The 17,781-nt window shown below is 44.5% G+C and overlaps 1 protein-coding gene across 7 annotated transcripts in view; it reads right to left on the bottom strand.

Annotated features, from left to right (window-relative positions):
• The window catches only part of SEC31A (SEC31 homolog A, COPII coat complex component), a 119,960-nt gene extending 102,403 nt beyond the window's left edge, over positions 1 to 17,557 (bottom strand). For 4 of the 7 annotated variants that reach the window (XM_073597855.1, XM_073597856.1, XM_073597861.1 and 1 more), the window contains exon 1: positions 17,316 to 17,557. The gene's annotated coding sequence lies outside the window, so the exon portion shown is untranslated. The remainder of the gene's footprint in view (positions 1 to 17,315) is intronic. The other 3 variants (XM_073597857.1, XM_073597860.1, XM_073597859.1) reach the window with 2 other exon arrangements.
• Positions 17,558 to 17,781: the final 224 nt, after the last annotated feature.

Here is a 17,781-nt window from a genome sequence, read left to right as displayed (position 1 = left end):
AAAAAAACTGTTAGCGATCGCAGGGATCAGGCCTGACTCTGTGAACGCTGCAGTTATGCGTTTAGTGTTTTGTAAGTGACAGTGATCGATCGATCGATACTGCACTTGGGTGGGCTGGGCCGGGCGGAGGGGCAAAACGCAGGTGCTAGCAGGTATCTGGGCTGATCCCGCTAACACTGCGTTTTTGGGAAGCCTAAACTGCTGGGGACGCTAGTATAGATCTGATCGGATCAGATATTGATCCGTACAGATACTATACCACTAAGGGAGGCGTATGCTGCGTGCGTGGGTGTTAGCTGTACTGGAGCTAATCTGACGCTGCCTGGGGCGACGCATATCACCGCCGGGCGATCAGGGGGCTAAACCTTTATTAGGAAATAAACGGCGGGTGCCCTGACACTATAAAGGATAAACTAACTAACCAGCGTCACCCGTAACGGTTATACGGTGATTAGTGGTGAAAGGGTTAACTAGGGGGCAATCAAGGGGTTAAAATATTTATTAGGTAGTATATGGGAGTCCCTGTCGCTATAAAACCCTGACGGCGAACCTAAATATTTACCTCCCTAACTAGCGTCACCAGTGACACTAATACAGCGATCAGAAAAATGATCGCTTAGCGACACTGGTGACAGGGGGTGATCAAGGGGTTAAAACTTTATTAGGGGGTGTTAGGGGGGTACCCTAGACCTAAAGGGGGCTAATACTAACTGCCCTAACACAGTAACTGTCACAAACTGACACCATGCAGTAATCAGGAAAAAAAAAAAAACTGCTTGGTGTCAGTGTGACAGGGAGGGGTGATTGGGGGGCGATCGGGGGGTCGGGGGTGTAAAGTGTGCCTGGCATGTTCTACTGTGTGCGTTTGTGTACTTACATTACAGTCTTCTCTCCTCGGCGCCGGAACGGAAACTGCCGAGCCGAGGAGAGATGACATCACATCACTACACACAGGCAGGGGAGGATTCTCATTGGCTGGGAGCGTTTGCGAGGGGGGGGCCACGATCGGATGGCCTCCCCCTCATTTCTGATCGCTGCCAGACCAACGGCGACCGCCTCAGGCACCGGGAGGGGGTCCGATTGGACCCCCCGCCCGCGGGAAGGCAATCACGTACCAGGTACGTGATTTTGCCTGCCCGTACCATTCTGCTGACGTACATCAGCGTGAGGCGGTCGTCAAGTGGTTAAGAAAGAAAATTGACTATGGTTTTCCTTTTCATTTCCACAACTCTGGCATGCAAAACAAGGCTTTGCATGTACCTCAAAAATTAAAACTAATGCCCCGTACACACAGTCTGATTTTGCGATGGAAAATGTGTGATAGGACCTTGTTGTCGGAAATTCCGACCGTGTGTGGGTTCCATCACACATTTTCCATCGGAATTTCCGACACACAAAGTTTGATAGCTTGCTATAAAATCCGTTGTCGGAAATTCCGATCGTGTGTACACAAATCCGACGCACAAAGTGCCACGCATGCTCAGAATAAATGAAGAGACGAAAGCTTTTGGCTACTGCCCCGTTTATAGTCCCGACGTACATGTTTTACGTCACTGCGTTCAGAACGATCGGATTTTCCGATAACTTTATGTGACTGTGTGTATACAAGACAAGGTCTGGTATGGATTATAAAGGGAAGCCCCTACGCCGAAAAAATGGCGTGGGGTCCCCCCTAAAATCCATACCAGACCCCGATCCGAGCACGCAGCCCGGCCGGTCAGGAAAGGGGGTGGGGACGAGCGAGCGCCCCCCCCCCCCCCCTGAACCGTACCAGGCCGCATGCCCTCAACATGGGGGGTGGGTGCTTTGCCACCCCAAAGCACCTTGTCCCCATGTTGATGAGAACAAGGGCCTCTTCCCGACAACCCTGGCCGTTGGTTGTCAGGGTCTGCGGGCGGGGGGCTGATCGGAATCTGGGAGCCCCCTATAAGAGGGCCCCCAGATCCCGGCCCCCCACCCTATGTGAATGAGTATGGGGTCACGGGTGATGTAGACCACGCCCCATTATGCCGTCATAGTCCCAGCATGCCAAGGGACTGTGGCGGCATAAGGGGGCGGGGTCTCCGCCTATATAAGTCACATCGGTCGCTCAGAGAGCAGTCCAGCCGGAGAGACCGTCGTGTCAACATCTGGCGAAGAGAAGAGGGAAGACGACAAGAAAACAAGAAGCCCAGAAGTCCAAAATTTGTTTTTCCTATTGCAGCGAGCGCGAGATGCAATACCCTGCCCTTGCGTCATATCTGGTCCGTCGTACCAGCATACAGACGAGCGGGCTTTCCGTCGGACCAGCACACAGACGAGCGGACTTTCCGTCACAAACTGAGTCCTACGGAAAGATTTAAAACATGTTTTAAATCTAGGTCCGGCGGACTTTTGGGGAAAAAAAGTCCACCGAAGCCTACACACGGTCGGATTGTCCGGCGGACCAAGTATGCCAGAAAGTCCGCTCGTGTGTACGCGGCATAATGCTCATTCTAACTGAAGATCTGGACAATCTGGTGTTTTTTTGGTGACAATTTTGGTGTTTTTTATTGTCAAAAATCGTGTAGGTGCATCTTTCAGTGTGGACATGTTCAAAATGTATGGGTTGCCTTAACACGCCTCAAATGCTTGCAAGAACACGTATATGTTTTTGTATTAAGAAATGTATGGACTCCAGAGAGAGAGAGATATCATTTTGCCCCTGTACAAATCATTAGTAAAACCTCATCTGGAATATGCAGTTAAGTTTTGGGCACCAGTTCTCTCCCTGATGAAGTCACGAGGTAACGCGTAGGATCCCGTCAACCATCCCACACGGCATTACACACTGCTCTAACCCAGAAGCTGTCAGTGTGAACCGGAAGCTTTGTACCAGGTGACGGCGTCCCGCCGCCATCTTTACTTGTCACCGCTGCACACTGTATCCACAGTGTGTATCGCTTTTTACCCAGTGTTTGGAAAGTTTTTTTGGTAAAATAAAAATCATTTTTAACGAACTACACCATCGGAAGCCTCCTTGTCCCTTCTCTTTTTCCCCACTTGGTTGGACCGGAGCCCAGGATTCGGAATCGCCCCTGACTAGAAGCATCCTTAATACCAACACACCAGGAACCACCACCAGGGGACACACTCCAACTACTCCCAGACCATCACCTGTATCTACATCAAGGCTTTATTTTAAGCCCTTTAAGGTAAGGGCAATGGGAGACTTGTTTTAAGGGAAGGAAACCATCTAATCATTGATTGTATGTGAAAATACATCATCCAGCTAATTTTTCACCAAAGTGTCCTATAGGAAATTAGGAGTTCACACTTTTCACTATTATTGGACATTTCTTATTGGATTTGCACCATTTATTTGATTTATCGCTATATATTAAATTTTCACTTTATGTGTTTGCGCGAAATCCTTTTCATACAGTTTACTATTATGGTGATTCAGTGAGCACTATTTGATTTTGCAGCATCACTCTTATGGTTTTATACACATCCTACTGATTCAACGCATTTATATAGTAGCGCAGAGGTCCCATCACTTAATTCTTCACAGTAATGCCGCGTACACACGATCGGATTTTCCGTCAGAAAAAACTTGGATGGTTTTCCGACGGAATTCCGCTCAAGCTTGGCTTGCATACACACGGTCACACAAAAGCTCTCTGAACTTTCGACCGTCAAGAACGCGTTGACATACAACACTACAACGAGCCGAGAAAATGAAGTTCAATGCTTCAGAGCATGCGTCGAATTGTTTCCGAGCATGCGTAGGAATTTTGCGCGTCGGAATTGGTACAGACGATCGGAATTTCCAATCGGAACTTTTTCTGACTGGAAAATTGAGAGCCTGCTCTCAATCTTTTGCTGGCGGGAATTCCGCCAGCAAAAGTCCGATGGAGCATACACAAGCTCACAGACTTTTGCTGGCGGAAAATCCGATCGTGTTTACGCGGCATAAGAGTTGTGAAAATGTGGAATGGGATCCCTCAAGAGCTGGTTCTATCCAGCTCAGTAGATTGCTTAAAAAAAAAAAAAAAAGGCCCGGATTCTTTCCTAGGTGAACATAATATAACTAGGTACCAACATTTATAGGTAAAGTTGATCCAAGGAATATCCGATTGCCTCTCAGGGGATCAGGAAATAATTTTTTCCCATGCTGTAGCAAATTGGATCATGCTTAGCTGGGTTTTTTTGCCTTCCTCTGGAACAACTGTAGATATAGGATTGTGTATATGGGATTGTATATATTTTTTCTGCAGCTCTCATTGTCCCTCTTATGACTCATCCCCCCCTCCCTTCCTGGCAAACTCTCACCAGAGTGAGAGAGAGAGCAGTGCATGATGTCATAAGCCTAGGCTTTTTACCAGACAAGAAACAGGAAGTAAGCAGTATAAGGTATTTACTGGCAGAAAAAAAAATGTTTTACTATCCAAATTTAAAACAACAAGAGCAGAAGATTTAATAGATGGAAAGGTAAAAAAAACGACTGAAGTTCCACTTTAAGCCACTCTGCTCACTTTATACAATCCTCTCTGTTTTCTAATGCTAGGCGCCCCTTTGTACATGCTTTATTAAAAAAAAGCCATCTATACAGTATTTTCAAATGCTGCTCGGCGCTCACGAGACCAGCCGCCTCGATCTGACAGCTGCAGGGGGAGTGGCCGAGAATTCCCCGCTGATGCCAGTTGGGAGGGGAGGAGGAGAGAGGCAGACGGTCGGGTGAGCGACGAGCGGCGCTCGGAAAAAAGGTACAGATGGCTTTTTTTTTTTTATAAAGCATGTACACAGGGGTAACTAGCATTAGAAAACAGAGAGGAGAGGATTGTATAAAAAAAGTAAAAGTTATTTCAGCAGAAAGAGTGGAGGGGCGGACACTCACTAGCTGACAGGCAGGGAGAGGGAAGAGGACCAGGGAGAGAAGACACAAGCACTGTACTGTTATTCATGCTTTAAAAGGAACAGGAACCATTTTTTTTAGGGTAACAAACACTTAAATGCATCCTGTGCTTTAAGATAAAAAGCCTTCTGTGTGCAGCACCCATCCCAGCAATAAAAATTACCTGAGCCCTATCTCTGTCCAGCAATGTGCCACTGGCTCCCGCTGCTGTCAGTCAGTCAATTGAGAGCGAGAGAGATAGAGAGAGAGCAGGGCCAGGCTGCAGCTCCGTGTCTAAATGGACACAGGGAGCTGTGACTCGGCTCAGGTGCTCTCATTGCAAGCGGTTTGCTGTAGGGGCACCTGACAGGAGGGAGGGGCCAGAAGCACAGAAGAGGGACTGGAGAAGAGGAGGATCAGGGCTGCCCTGTGCAAATCCACTACACAGGGCAGGTAAGTATAACAGATGTTATTTTTATTGGAAAAAAAAACAAGACTTTACAATCACTTTAACTCATGCACAAGGGTGTAAATTAGTATGAGAAATGCAAATATATAGAACAGTTACATATAAAAAGGAATGATTTTGACACATCCCTTTGCATCAAGGTGTGCGTCTAGGTGTTCTCTTATTTCCTTTAATTGCCTCCATAAACATATAACTATTTTATTTGCCACAGTATTATTCAAGATGCGCTTTACAATTACATTTGTCTGACATCTTAGTGAATTTTATGAGCTGCAACAAACAGTACAAGCAATGAACAAGCAAAACTACTGGATGGCCAGCTTACTTATGGAACAAATCAATAAAACATATTCGTCAGCACACCATGGAACTTTTATTGCAGAGAGATCACATCACTAAGGAATAAGTGCAACGTTTTGGAGCCACACAGGACCCCCTCTTCAGTCACCAAGAAAAAAAATGTGACAGGGGAGGGAGCTCCTGCTGATTGACAGCCTCAGCTCTGTTCCTATGTTATGTGTGAATGGGGGTGTGTCCCTTCATTCCAATCAGCTCTCAGAGCTCTCCTCACTGAGCTCAGAGAGTGTAACTTCAGCTCTCTGTCCACTTTTTATTCTGGCAGCTCAGACAAGCTTATTCTGCACTTTAAAACGGATGTAGAGAAGATAAGACTGCAGATACACCGGTACAGCTTATGAAGGAGTATTTGTGTATCACCTGAGGCCAGTCACTTCACGGAATATATGTAAGGGTTTACAACCACTTTAATTGCAAGATCCTCTTTACTGGGAGTGCTGTCCCTTTAAACAAGCAGCTTGTTGAAAATAAGGTTGCAATTACACACGATCGCGGGTGGAATTGCCGCAAGTTCAAATGTCTGCAAAACGCGGAACGCATTTGTAATGCCATTACTTTTAATGGCACCCCAATGGCTCCGCGATTTTCGCGACGTAAAATGCGGTGCAATCACGGCAAATCGCGACGCTGTCGCCCAAAACGAAGCCTTTTTGAGCGACAAGCATTGCGATTGCAGTCCGATTTATGGCACAATTGGGGTGCCATTAGAAGTAATGGCATCATAACGCCTCCCACGTTTTGCAGCCATCTGAAATTGTGGGGCGGACAGGTACAGAACAATGACAGGTTCTGCAGCAGAGCCTGATTGGTTCCTACTGTCTGTAAGAGGCGCTGCTGTGTTTATATATATATATATATATATATATATATATATATATATATATATATATATATATATATACACATACACATATATATTCAGCTTTAATACCTATGGTTATGACAAACTCTGTAGAACATTTTTTGTTGACTTTTTAATCAAAACGTACAGGTTGCACAAGTAAGAGCAGAAGTAATAAGACAAATGTAAACAGTGACAGCATAATATATGGCCTGCCTTACGTTCCTAAACCATCAGTGACTCAGCTTGTAGAAAGGGTCAAGATAACAGCCAAGCAATTCAGCTTGTTCAGTTTTTGATGTGCACTGTACCCCCCCACCTCTATCTTCCATATGGTTTGGAATCTGTATCCATTCACCATGCTCACAGACTGCACATCAGCAGATTAGGGGATTGCGTCCATACGTTGGTATTTCTGAAAGCCACTGCTAACACTTCATTTAGCCAAATCAGTTACATGTCTTTATTCTTTAATGATGAGTTCTTCACTACAGCCCATGATTGTACTTTTGAGAACTGTGACAGTGGAAAATAACTGTGAAATGCATTAACACCTGCAGGCAATACTAGTGCTTTTTAATAATAGCTGTCAGTATAGCAAGAATGATTGTTTTCATGGTATGAATTCACCAAGGCAAAACAATCGCCATGGAGTTTTCATAGGTAGTTTTAAAAACACCCCGATAGGTTAACCACTTGCAGATCCGCAATACGTATATATACATTGTGGTTTGTAAGTGGTTTACCGGAGATTACAGCTAAGGATATCGGCCATAACCCCGCTATTGTTCTTTTCAGCAAGTGGCTGGGTTTCTCTTGATAGCATTCAGAGGGGCTCATGAGCTACTGGATCGCGTGTCCATTTGCCAGTGTCTCTCTGGCTTACCATTTGCGCCGGGTCACCCGAGAAACGATGGGATGGTGCAGCCAGCTGGTCACAAAGAGGATCAAAGACTAGATCGTCTTTGATCGCCTCTATGGCCGTGGAGGACCAGAAAGACAGTAAATAATTTTTTTTTTTTTTTTTTTTAGGCAAAAGATCAAACAAAATTTTTCTTATAATCTTTTGGTTTTTAAGGTAAAGAAGAGATTTGGGGTCTTTTCGACCCCAGATCTCTCCATAAAGAGGACCTGTCATCCTTATTTCTATTACAAAGGATGTTTACATTCCTTATAATAGCAAATAAAAAGGGACAAAAAAAAGGGACAGTGTAAAAATAAAGCTCGATATGCTCCATGACTCATTTGCAATCTGCGCTCTATATTGTATAAGTGTGTCATGGTTACCATATGAATCAATGTGATTTTTGTACTGTTTATACTACTTTTAATGCTCTCAATAAAAAAATTTAAACGCCCCCATCCCTCAGTGCTCACGTGCTGAAGCGAATGCATACACAAGTCTCGCACGCATGTGTAAACGCTGTTTGCACCACACGTGTGAGGTATTGGTGCAAACGTTAGTGCAAGAGCAATAATTCTAGCACTGGACCTCCTCGGTAAGGCCTCATGCACACGAGACGCCGGGGCAAACTCTGCTGAACACGTTTTTAAAAGCTGAAACCGACGTTTGGAAACGCCCGTTTTGCCGCGTTTGCATGCCGCGTTTAACCGCATTTTAACGCGTTTGCATCTAGAAGCGTCTGCAGAGCAGAGAATTACATTTTGTGACCCAAATTTGGGGCCCCGTATCTCGGGGCCACTTAGTAATAGGAACCTAGCACCATGTGGCTCCGAGATATGGGGCCCCAAATTCGGGTCGCAAAATGTCAAGCACTTCTGCAGCAGAGAATTACATTTTCCGACCTGACTTTGGGGCCCCATATCTTGGGGCCACTTGGTGCTAGGAACCCCAAATTTGGATATGTTATAGTGTTAGTTCCACTGTGTTAGCACACCCAATTTGGCCCCGGGATATTGGGCCCCAAAGTCAGATCGCAAAATGTCAAGCACTTTTCTGCAGCAGAGAATGACAAAGTCAAAAAAATTGCATTTGAAGAATCGCTGCACAAATACTGTGTGACATAAAAAAATTGCAATGATCGCCATTTTACTCCCTAGGGTCTCTGCTAAAAAAATATATATAATGTTTGGGGGTTATAAGTAATTTTCTAGCAAGAAATACTGATTTAAAATTGTAAACAAAGAGTGCCAGAAAAGGCCTGGTCTTCAAGTGGTTAATAAAGCTTCTACCCTAACTGGTCATAGAGCAGTAGTTCTCAACACCTGTCCTCGGGACCCACTAACAGGCCAGGTTTGCAAGATAACTGAAATACATCATAGGTGATATCATTTGCTGCCCAGTGATTGCAGTATTCTAGTCTGCATCTCCGCAAGGTAATCCTTAAAAGCTGGCCTGTTAGTGGGCCCTGAGGACAGGAGTTGAGAACCACTGTCATAGAGTGTGTGCTCCTGGGGGACTCAGTTCACAACATTTGGTGAGCTGGGACTCATGTAAATGGATTTGCCCATGTTCACATTGCTTTGGGTGGTAGAAAAGCATTCAAAGCTTTCTATTCTTTGGGAATTGATCTCTCAGCAGAAAAAAATCCTTTTGGCTCAGTGCCCTTTAATACCCATCATTTGAGGCATTCTTGGCAGGCGCTTTTCACCTTACAGCTGCAATGTCAAAGAGCTCTTAGTTTTTTTTTTCTGTAAAGCACTGCAGAATATTAGTTAAGCACCTAAATCCTTCTCATTATATTGCCTGCGGCCAAACATTCCCGGGGAGAAGAGGAGGAGATGTTTATCAGGGTTACTGTAAGCCAGTAAAATACAAGTCTAAACCACCTTATCAGATCTAATAGTATTTAACTTCAATTCAAGTCTCCTGGAATCCAAACACCTTCACATTTATGAAAAGCTCATGTGCAAAATGTAAAACAACGGGTAAGCTTCTAAAGCCAGCTAGCAAAGACTGAAACTGCGCTAAAATGAGAAAGGTTGCTCAATTCTCCTTAACCTGAATTCACTAAGCTCACTGCATTGGGAATGCAGAAAACAGCAAGGGGCAGTGAATCATGGAGAGACAAAATATAAACATATTAAACTTCATCTTTAATTTTTCAATTTTGACTGTAGCGTAGTCATAACTACTAATTTACCAAGAATAAATGGATCAGCAGTTATAACTGCACACGCCTGACAAAAAGAAATGCATATTTTATGTTTAAAATGTCAACACGCAACTCCAGCACAGCATTCAAGGACATTTTATGTATGAAATATACACAGGGCCCAAAGCCATGTAACCACTGAAACTTGCACTTTGAACTGTCAGCTTTACGTCTAAGCACTGAACAGATATGGCCTATGTTGCTGCAAACCTTACCAGCACAGGTGATTTGCATGTATTTGGGAACAGATTGTGAGATTACCAGAAGTGCTGGGGCACCCGAAGGACATTAATGTCTCCTGATCTAGTCAATAGACTATACTGGCACACCATCCCATGCTTATGACATCTGCAGTCAGCTGTGTACAACCCTCCCTGCAAGGGACACAACCAATTGGAAAACCTTACGTGATCACAACGGTTGCACATAGGGTAATCCACTTTGCATTCTGGGAAAGAATATTATGAGTTCTATTAATCAAAGGGGGCAGGCAGGCGAGCAGCACATCTCCTTCATACTCAAAATGGCTGTTAACCCCGGCTGCGCTGGAAGATCAGTGCTGTGAGAAGAGGACTTCTACACTATGCATTAGCCAGCTGGTCATGAGACACACTTCATTACAGGTAAGTTATGTCCCTGGTGCTGCATAGCAAATATTAAGCAAAAGCTTTAACCACTTTTAAAAAAAAAAAAAAAAAGGCAAACCTTGGCCTATGTATAAAAACAAACAAAATAGCACAGTGGCTAAGTGGTTAGCACTTCCACCTAGCAGCACTCAAGTCGATGGTTTGAATCCCAGCCACGACACTGCCTGCCTAGAGTTTGCATGTTCTCCCTGTACCTGCAAGGGTTTCCTCCGGGTACTCCGGTTTCCTCCCACACTCCAAAGACATGCTGGTAGGTTAATTGGCTTCTATCTAAATTGGCTCTACTATGTATAAATGTGAGTTAGTGACCTTATATTGTAAGCTCCTTGAGGGCAGGGACTGATGTGAATGTACAATGTATATGTAAAGCGCTGCGTAAACTGACAGCACTATATACAGTAAGTATCTGTAAAAAATAAAAATAAAATAGACTGCCCATAGACAGGAGAAAGACATCTTTGGATTGTTAACCGGAACAAAAACATTATAGGCAAGTATTTAAATTTTTGCTAGAGGTAGGGACAGCAACAGACATACTTGACTGTTTAAAGCCCAACTGAACTTTCAGTTTAAATCAGCTACATACATTCCAGGTGCATCAAAGCTAAAGGTATACAAAGTCATAGAGCTAATTTACAAATTGGTGCATTGTGATAAGATTATTACGTTTATAAGGACATCTGAGCTGCCCTATAGCAATTATTTCCAAGCTGCTGTATTGATATCTACCCGATATCCTATTGAAGGGGAGTGTCATTGTATTAAAGTGGAACTAAACCCATCGATTTAGGCCCCTTTGACACTCGTGCAACCTGAAAGTCACGCGATTTTGCAGAGATTTGAAGCAATGCCTGTGTAATATTGAGGTCTAAGGACCTCAAGTCGCATCAAAGTCGGACCAAAGTAGTGCAGGGACTACTTTGAAGAAGTCGGACAGATATGAATAGTACTCATTGAAAGTCATGGGGTAAGACTTGACGTGACTTTGCAGTCCCAAGTCGCAGGACAAGTCGCACAAGAGTGAAAGGGGCCGTAACGATTTCAAAAACCAGTTAATGCCGGGTGTTCTATCAGAATACCGCTACCCGTCAGAAAATGCATCCGAAGTGACAGTTTCGTCGTGGCAATCTTGGTACATTCACACTCATCCGCATTAATCCTACAGTCAGAATTTACAAGCGGACATCTTTTTACACCCACTGAAGTCTTGCATTTCACACTTATTTTTACCAGTAAACTCTGCTTATATGGTGAAATATAGTATTTGGAAGTCTGTGACACTGTTTAGATGTTGAATTTTAAAAGCATCGGCAAAGCCTGCTTATCTCACAGGTTTGCTAATCTGACAGAACATCGCTGCTTTTAAAATTCAACATCAAAACAGTTTGACAGATTTCAAAACACTGTATTGCACTATATAAGCTCAGTTTATTGGTAAAAATAAGTGTGAAATGCAAGACTCCGGTGGGTGTAAAAAGATGTCCGCTTGGCGACTTCTGACTGTAGGCTTACTGCGGACGAGTGCGGGTGTACCAAGATGGCCACAACAGAACGTCACTTCGGTTGTATTTTCTGATAGAACATCGGCATGCCAGGAATGCTTACGGTCACATATGCTTCTCAACCGAATTGTTAAACCACAAAAAGGTTGGTGTCATAACTGATCACATGTGCAGCACCATGGCAGTTGCAGATCAAACAGAGGCAGCAGCTTCCTTGGCTGTAAAGGATAGGAGGGTTTAGTTACACCTACCCATTGAAATGAATGTATCCGTGCATTGGCAGGACATTCTAAAAATCGGACATGACCTAAATTTTGTAACACAATGCACTATTATGCATTTGGGGTGTGTAGCACTCAAAATGATTGGCACTCCAATGCATGTAACATGCGTTGCTGTGTGTAATCACAACCCAAATCTGTAAATGGGCCCCTACAGTTTGATTTCTTTAGAAAGAAGCCACACACAAAATAAAAAAAAAGCCTGTCCCTTTCCAGCATAAAGTAGAGAAGGACTGTTTGGAAGCAGTGGTCTCTCTGCAGAGGCCCAACACTTCCTACTTCGTCAGAGCCAGAACTTTACAACCAGCAGAAGCATGATCTTTGCCTATTGCAGGGCTATGGGTTATAGCTCTGACTCAGCATGGGGTGTATTTTGGACCTCTGCAGAAAGATTACTGCTTTCCTGACAGAGAGCAAGGGTTCTCATCTGCAGCATGCTGCAGTGACCAGGCTTTTTTACTTGGACTGTGGCTGCTTTTGTTCTGATACACTTAAAATGAATGTAGTTGATTAAGGCTACATTTCCTCTGGTGCAACTTGTAATCCTGCCATGCCCTCAAATATGGAGGTTGCCCTTGCTGGCATTCTTCTAAAGATTCCAATTGTCTGGTTGTCATACTAATACTCTGACTTAAAGAGGAACTAAACCCTCCTATTCTTTACAGCCAACAAAGCTGCCATCTTAGCCTCTGTTTGATCTACAGTTGCCATGGTGCTGCATGTGATCAGTTTTGACACCAGCCATTTGGTGTGTTGACAGTTCATTTGAGAGCACAAGCAGCTGTGACACTTATTATTCACAGCATGCCTTGAAGGTAACTGTTTTGGAAAAACTCTTAAATCTGTAGGTTTAGTTCCACTTTAGATCATTTCTGAGTCACTGACCCTGAACAAGTAAATAGATCATGAACCATAGTCATTATTTGTATGATAATTCCAAGTCACAGTTCTGCACCAAGGGGGTCAAACTAGTAGCTTTAGAAAGAGAGATCAGCAATGACCATTTCCATGTTTCTCTTACAACACGCTTCCTGTGCCTCTAATTGTATTGGGGGGGGGGGGGGGGGTAGGTAGAAAGTAAACAATGAATTAGAAAAAAGATTTGCAGAGAGGATATTTGTACAGTAGACTCCCACTGCAGACCTCCCTACTACTTGTGTAGCTGTGCAAATACAGCATACTTTCAGGGGTACTCAGCTTGTGTTTAGAATTCTGAATTCCTTTAAGCTGCTTTTTCAATCCGCTGACTTGTATGGTAAGAAAAGCAGCTTTAATGCAAAGTAAAAAATGCCTGTACAAAAGTCTTATGAAAACGTAATTGCCTGCCTGTCTCTGACTTCAGTTCTTGTAGGTCAATGACTGACAGTTAAAGGAGAACTCCAGGAAAAACAATATGCTGTTAAGATCTGCTGGCACGCAAAGAGGTAAGTACAATGAGGTATATGCCACCTCCTGGAGTTTTTTTTTTTTTTTTTACAATTTACTGTTTCACTGAGCACTAATCATATAGCTATTTCTATACTTCCAGTGCTCTATCACCCCAGTTCCCAATATCCTACACAGCAGAACTGGCATCTTTTGCAGCTGCACTGCCCACCCCTCCTCTCCCCTTGCCCAATTACAGAACACTTTGCATTCTGTGAACGTATTCACAAAATCCAAAACTTTCTGTGAATGGGCAGGAGAGAGAAGGGAAAGGCACTCAGGCCGCTGTCTTGGGGACTCATATCTTCTCTATACTTTTGTCACTCAGTGAACCAGTAAATAGTCAAAAAAAACTGCAGAAGAGACATAAAACCACAACACTACCTGCCTGGAGTTTGCATGTTCTCCCTGTGCCTGCATGGGATTTCTCCGTGTACTTCAGTTTCCTCCAAAACTCCAAAGACTTGCTGGTAGGCCAATTGGATCCTGTCTAAACTGGCCCTAGTATGTTTATGTATGAAGGTGAGTTAGGGACAATAGATTGTAAACTCCTTGAGGGCAGGGACTGATGTGAATGTAAAGCCCTGCGTAAATTGACAACGCTATACTAGTACAGTACCTGAAATAAATAAATGTGTATTTTTTTCAATAAAATAAACCTACTTGCCTGTCTTTGTCTATTTTTAGAATGTACACTGAGCTCAGTATACATTCCAGCACTGTGCCTGTGCACTGGGATGAACAAGTGCAGGAATTACACTATGCCACACTGGCCAATGAAGATGGCTGAAAACCATCGCCTAGACCAGTGGTTCTCAACCTTTCTAGTCCTGTGACGCCTTAAAAAAATGTCCAAAGTTGTGGGGACCCCTAACAGTAAAATTATTTTCGTGGATTGTCAGCACCCAAGGCACGACAAGTAATTTGGGCCCCTAACCCATGGACATTTAATGAATTACACAGGTTCTGAAGATAATTAAATGCAGATAAGGCAACAAGTGAGTTTAATTACCATTTTAATCAGCCACAGAACCTGTGTAATCAATATGTGTTCGAGTTTAAATGAATGAGGTGGCAACTCTAGTGGCAGTGCTGGCGGGGAGTTGGGATGAGTGGCAGTGCTGGGGGGAGTTCTGATCAGCCAACTTAGGTGCTCTTGATCAAGGTCATCTGCTGATCTGAGAACTGTAGTGGGGACTTTTAATGGCAACCCTAATCACAGGTAGAGTTACTCACTGTGTCTCTGACTTTGAGGTGTCTTGCAGCAGTGACACCTATGCCGAAATCAGGAGATAGGGTCTCCTCCGGCCCCTCCCATTTCACATTCGTCACCAGTCAGCTGACCTCTAGTTTCTGACCCCCCAGCCATGCCATGAACTGAGTGGGTGGCCGCGAGCTCGAGGAACAGCCCAGCTGGGCAGCCGCAAAAAGGCTGGGAGAGCGGTGCAGGCTTCAGGAACAGCCCAGGATTTGGTAACCCCTGGCAAATCATCATTCTACCCCCAGGTTGAGAACCACTGGCCTAGAAGAAGCTGGGTAGAAGATGCCAGCGAGGGCCCTTGCAGGTAAGGATGGGCTCAGGCGTGTTCGCAGATCCACATACCTGATCCTGCCAGGAAGCTTACACTGTGCAGCGCTAATCACAGGCAGCGAGACATTTTCCGATCTGTGCAGCAGCGGATGAGGAAATGTCTCACTGCCTGTGATTAGGGCTGCGCAGTGCAAGATTCCTGGTGGGATCGGGCATGTGGAGCTGCGAACACACCTGAGCCCATCCCTACTTGCGGGCATCGGACCGTTGGAGCTTACCCAAGTATCTCAGAGTTTAGTTCCATTTTAAATGAGTGTTTAGTTCCTCTTTATATTGGCTTGTTTGGTTCTTATTTTTGTGACATTCTTGTTTAAAGCACAATTTAGTCCAAACAGGGACAACAGCAGCAATAGAATTAAACCCATCTTGTAGAGAAAACTGCCATCAGGCAGTTCCTTAATGCAGAAGACACATGATATGCCGCTTTTGCAATAATACTGTACACTGAGCTGAGCACCGGCCCATCGAGAAGCTACAAACCCAGCACCCAGGGAAAAGATGACAGCGGCTAGCGAGGAATGTAACCGCCACAACTCTGGAAAGTGGAGGGGAGTATATTTCGGAGTTTAGTTCCGCTTTAAAATATAACTAAAGCCAAACTTTTTTTTTCTCATTTTGGTCAGAATAGGAAAACCCCCATGAGATTTTATTTTTTTTTACACCAATTGGGCAGATTTCTCTGTACTTTTTGCCCTGTAGACACAACAGGATATGGGAGGATATCTTTCAATGCAAGTGCCATCCCCTCTTGGACAGCTGTCACAGAAACAAGTGTCCACATTGGATGATTAGACCTCTAACAGCTCAAAATTTCAGTTTCTTAACCACATTCAGTTCTGATCAGGAGTGCCACCAGAACAAATGGAGAGATTGCATCTCACTTAGGGGATACAGGCATCAACAAAAGAACCCCCAAGAGTGGTTCTAACCATTATATACAGAACTAAAGTAAATGTTTTGGTTTTTTATACCCTTTAAAGCGTCAGTTCACCTTTACAGAAATAACTTAAAGGTGAACTAATTCCCCCCCTTCCCCCACTGTACTTACCTCTGTGGTTGCTGAGCTGTAAGCACCCATGCAGCCAGTCCAGTGATCTGGGATTTGAAATCCTTGCTGTTCTCGCTCTTCTCTGTGCAGCAGTTCCAGAATAGACCAAATCCATTCTGATTGGTCAGCGCCATCACAGTGGGGTTTATTTACTAAAGCTGGAGAGTGCAAAATCAGGCTTGCTTCTGCATAGAAACCAATCAGCTTGTTTAAGAAGCTTTGCAATAAAACCTGGAAGCTGATTTGTTTCTATGCAGAAATGAGCCTGATTTTGTCCTCTCCTAGTAAATAAATCACAGTGAATCAATCTGGTCTATCCCAGAAGTGCTGCATAAAGAGGGAGAAAAAGGGGGATTTCAAATCACTGGGCTGGCTTGCTGGCGCGCTGACAGCGGGTACCAGGGGGGTGGGGAGGGTGTATAGTGTTTGTTCACCTTTTTATTTTTTTTTCTGTAAAGGTGAACTAACTCTTCAAGTCAAAACACCTACACCTACAAGCTTGTGGCAGGCTAGTGAATTAGAAACCATGTAAGTAGCCATAAAAGCAGCACGATTGCCAGGGAAGTAGCCTTTTCAAAAGCAGCCTGCATACTGTTTCATCATTGGAAATGAATCTCCCACATTTTAAAGTACTTTCAAACAAAGCAGAAGTAGGCCTGTCTGTGTCAGATCAGGTCAATTATGTTCAGAGAAACCAGTGATATAACTGCATAGTCTCTTAGGCTCAGATTACAAGCATTAATAGATTATTCTTTGAATCACAGCCAACTGCAAAAAGGTCAGAGGTTCCATGTGACAGGCCAGCTCTGAGATGGAGTGACTGAAGACAGCTCTGTGAGAAATGAATGGAGAGGAGAGAAGAGGCAATGTAAGTGTCACTGCTATGGAGCCACTCTTGGTGTCACAGCTGCATGTTGGCACAGAGCAGTCATCAGGACATGTGTGATCACCTAGGGCAGGCTGCCACCCCTCTACCTGACAATCACACTGCACCAGATGGCACCCAATACTCCTCCAGCAGAGCCATATCTCTCTGTTCATAGTAGATCAGCTGCCTCTGACATGCTCCTTCCACAGGAGCTCACACTTATATCGGACAGCTGATCTGTGCTAGTGACAGTCAGGAGAGGAAGGTGGGGGCTCTGCTACAGATACCAGTGTCCCCCTCTCCTCAAGCACTCACCTTTCCTGGATTAGGCAGCAGCGCAGAGATCAGAATAACGTTGTGAATGGAGAGTGTGAGCTCAGAAGACAAGCAGCAATGATAACACAGCGCAAGGTACGGTCACTGTGCTCCCTCGGTACAGCCCTGGGATGTATAGGATAGTATGGGGGCTCTCGGCCTCTTTCCCTGCCCGGCTCCTGTGCCCTGACTCCTCCTCTCCACGTCCAACTCAAACGTGGCAACCCAGACCCCGCCCACACCGGCCCTATGCTGCCTATCCGCCCCCCCGTACACTGTCCCCATATCCAACGTGTCCCCCGGTGTTTCGTCACATTAGGCGACCCCTTTGCTCCTTATGTATATTAGCTCGTGATAACAGCACACCATCCTATGAATACATTTTATTTACGTATACCAAAAATGCAGCAGAACGAACACCAATCATTAACTTGGCCTCAGGAAATGCCTATCACTGCAGCGCTTC

This window comes from Aquarana catesbeiana, linkage group LG01 (genome assembly GCF_042186555.1).
Source record: "Aquarana catesbeiana isolate 2022-GZ linkage group LG01, ASM4218655v1, whole genome shotgun sequence".
In the NCBI taxonomy this organism is placed as follows: domain Eukaryota; kingdom Metazoa; phylum Chordata; class Amphibia; order Anura; family Ranidae; genus Aquarana; species Aquarana catesbeiana.
This window is presented reverse-complemented; position numbering and strand designations above follow the sequence as displayed.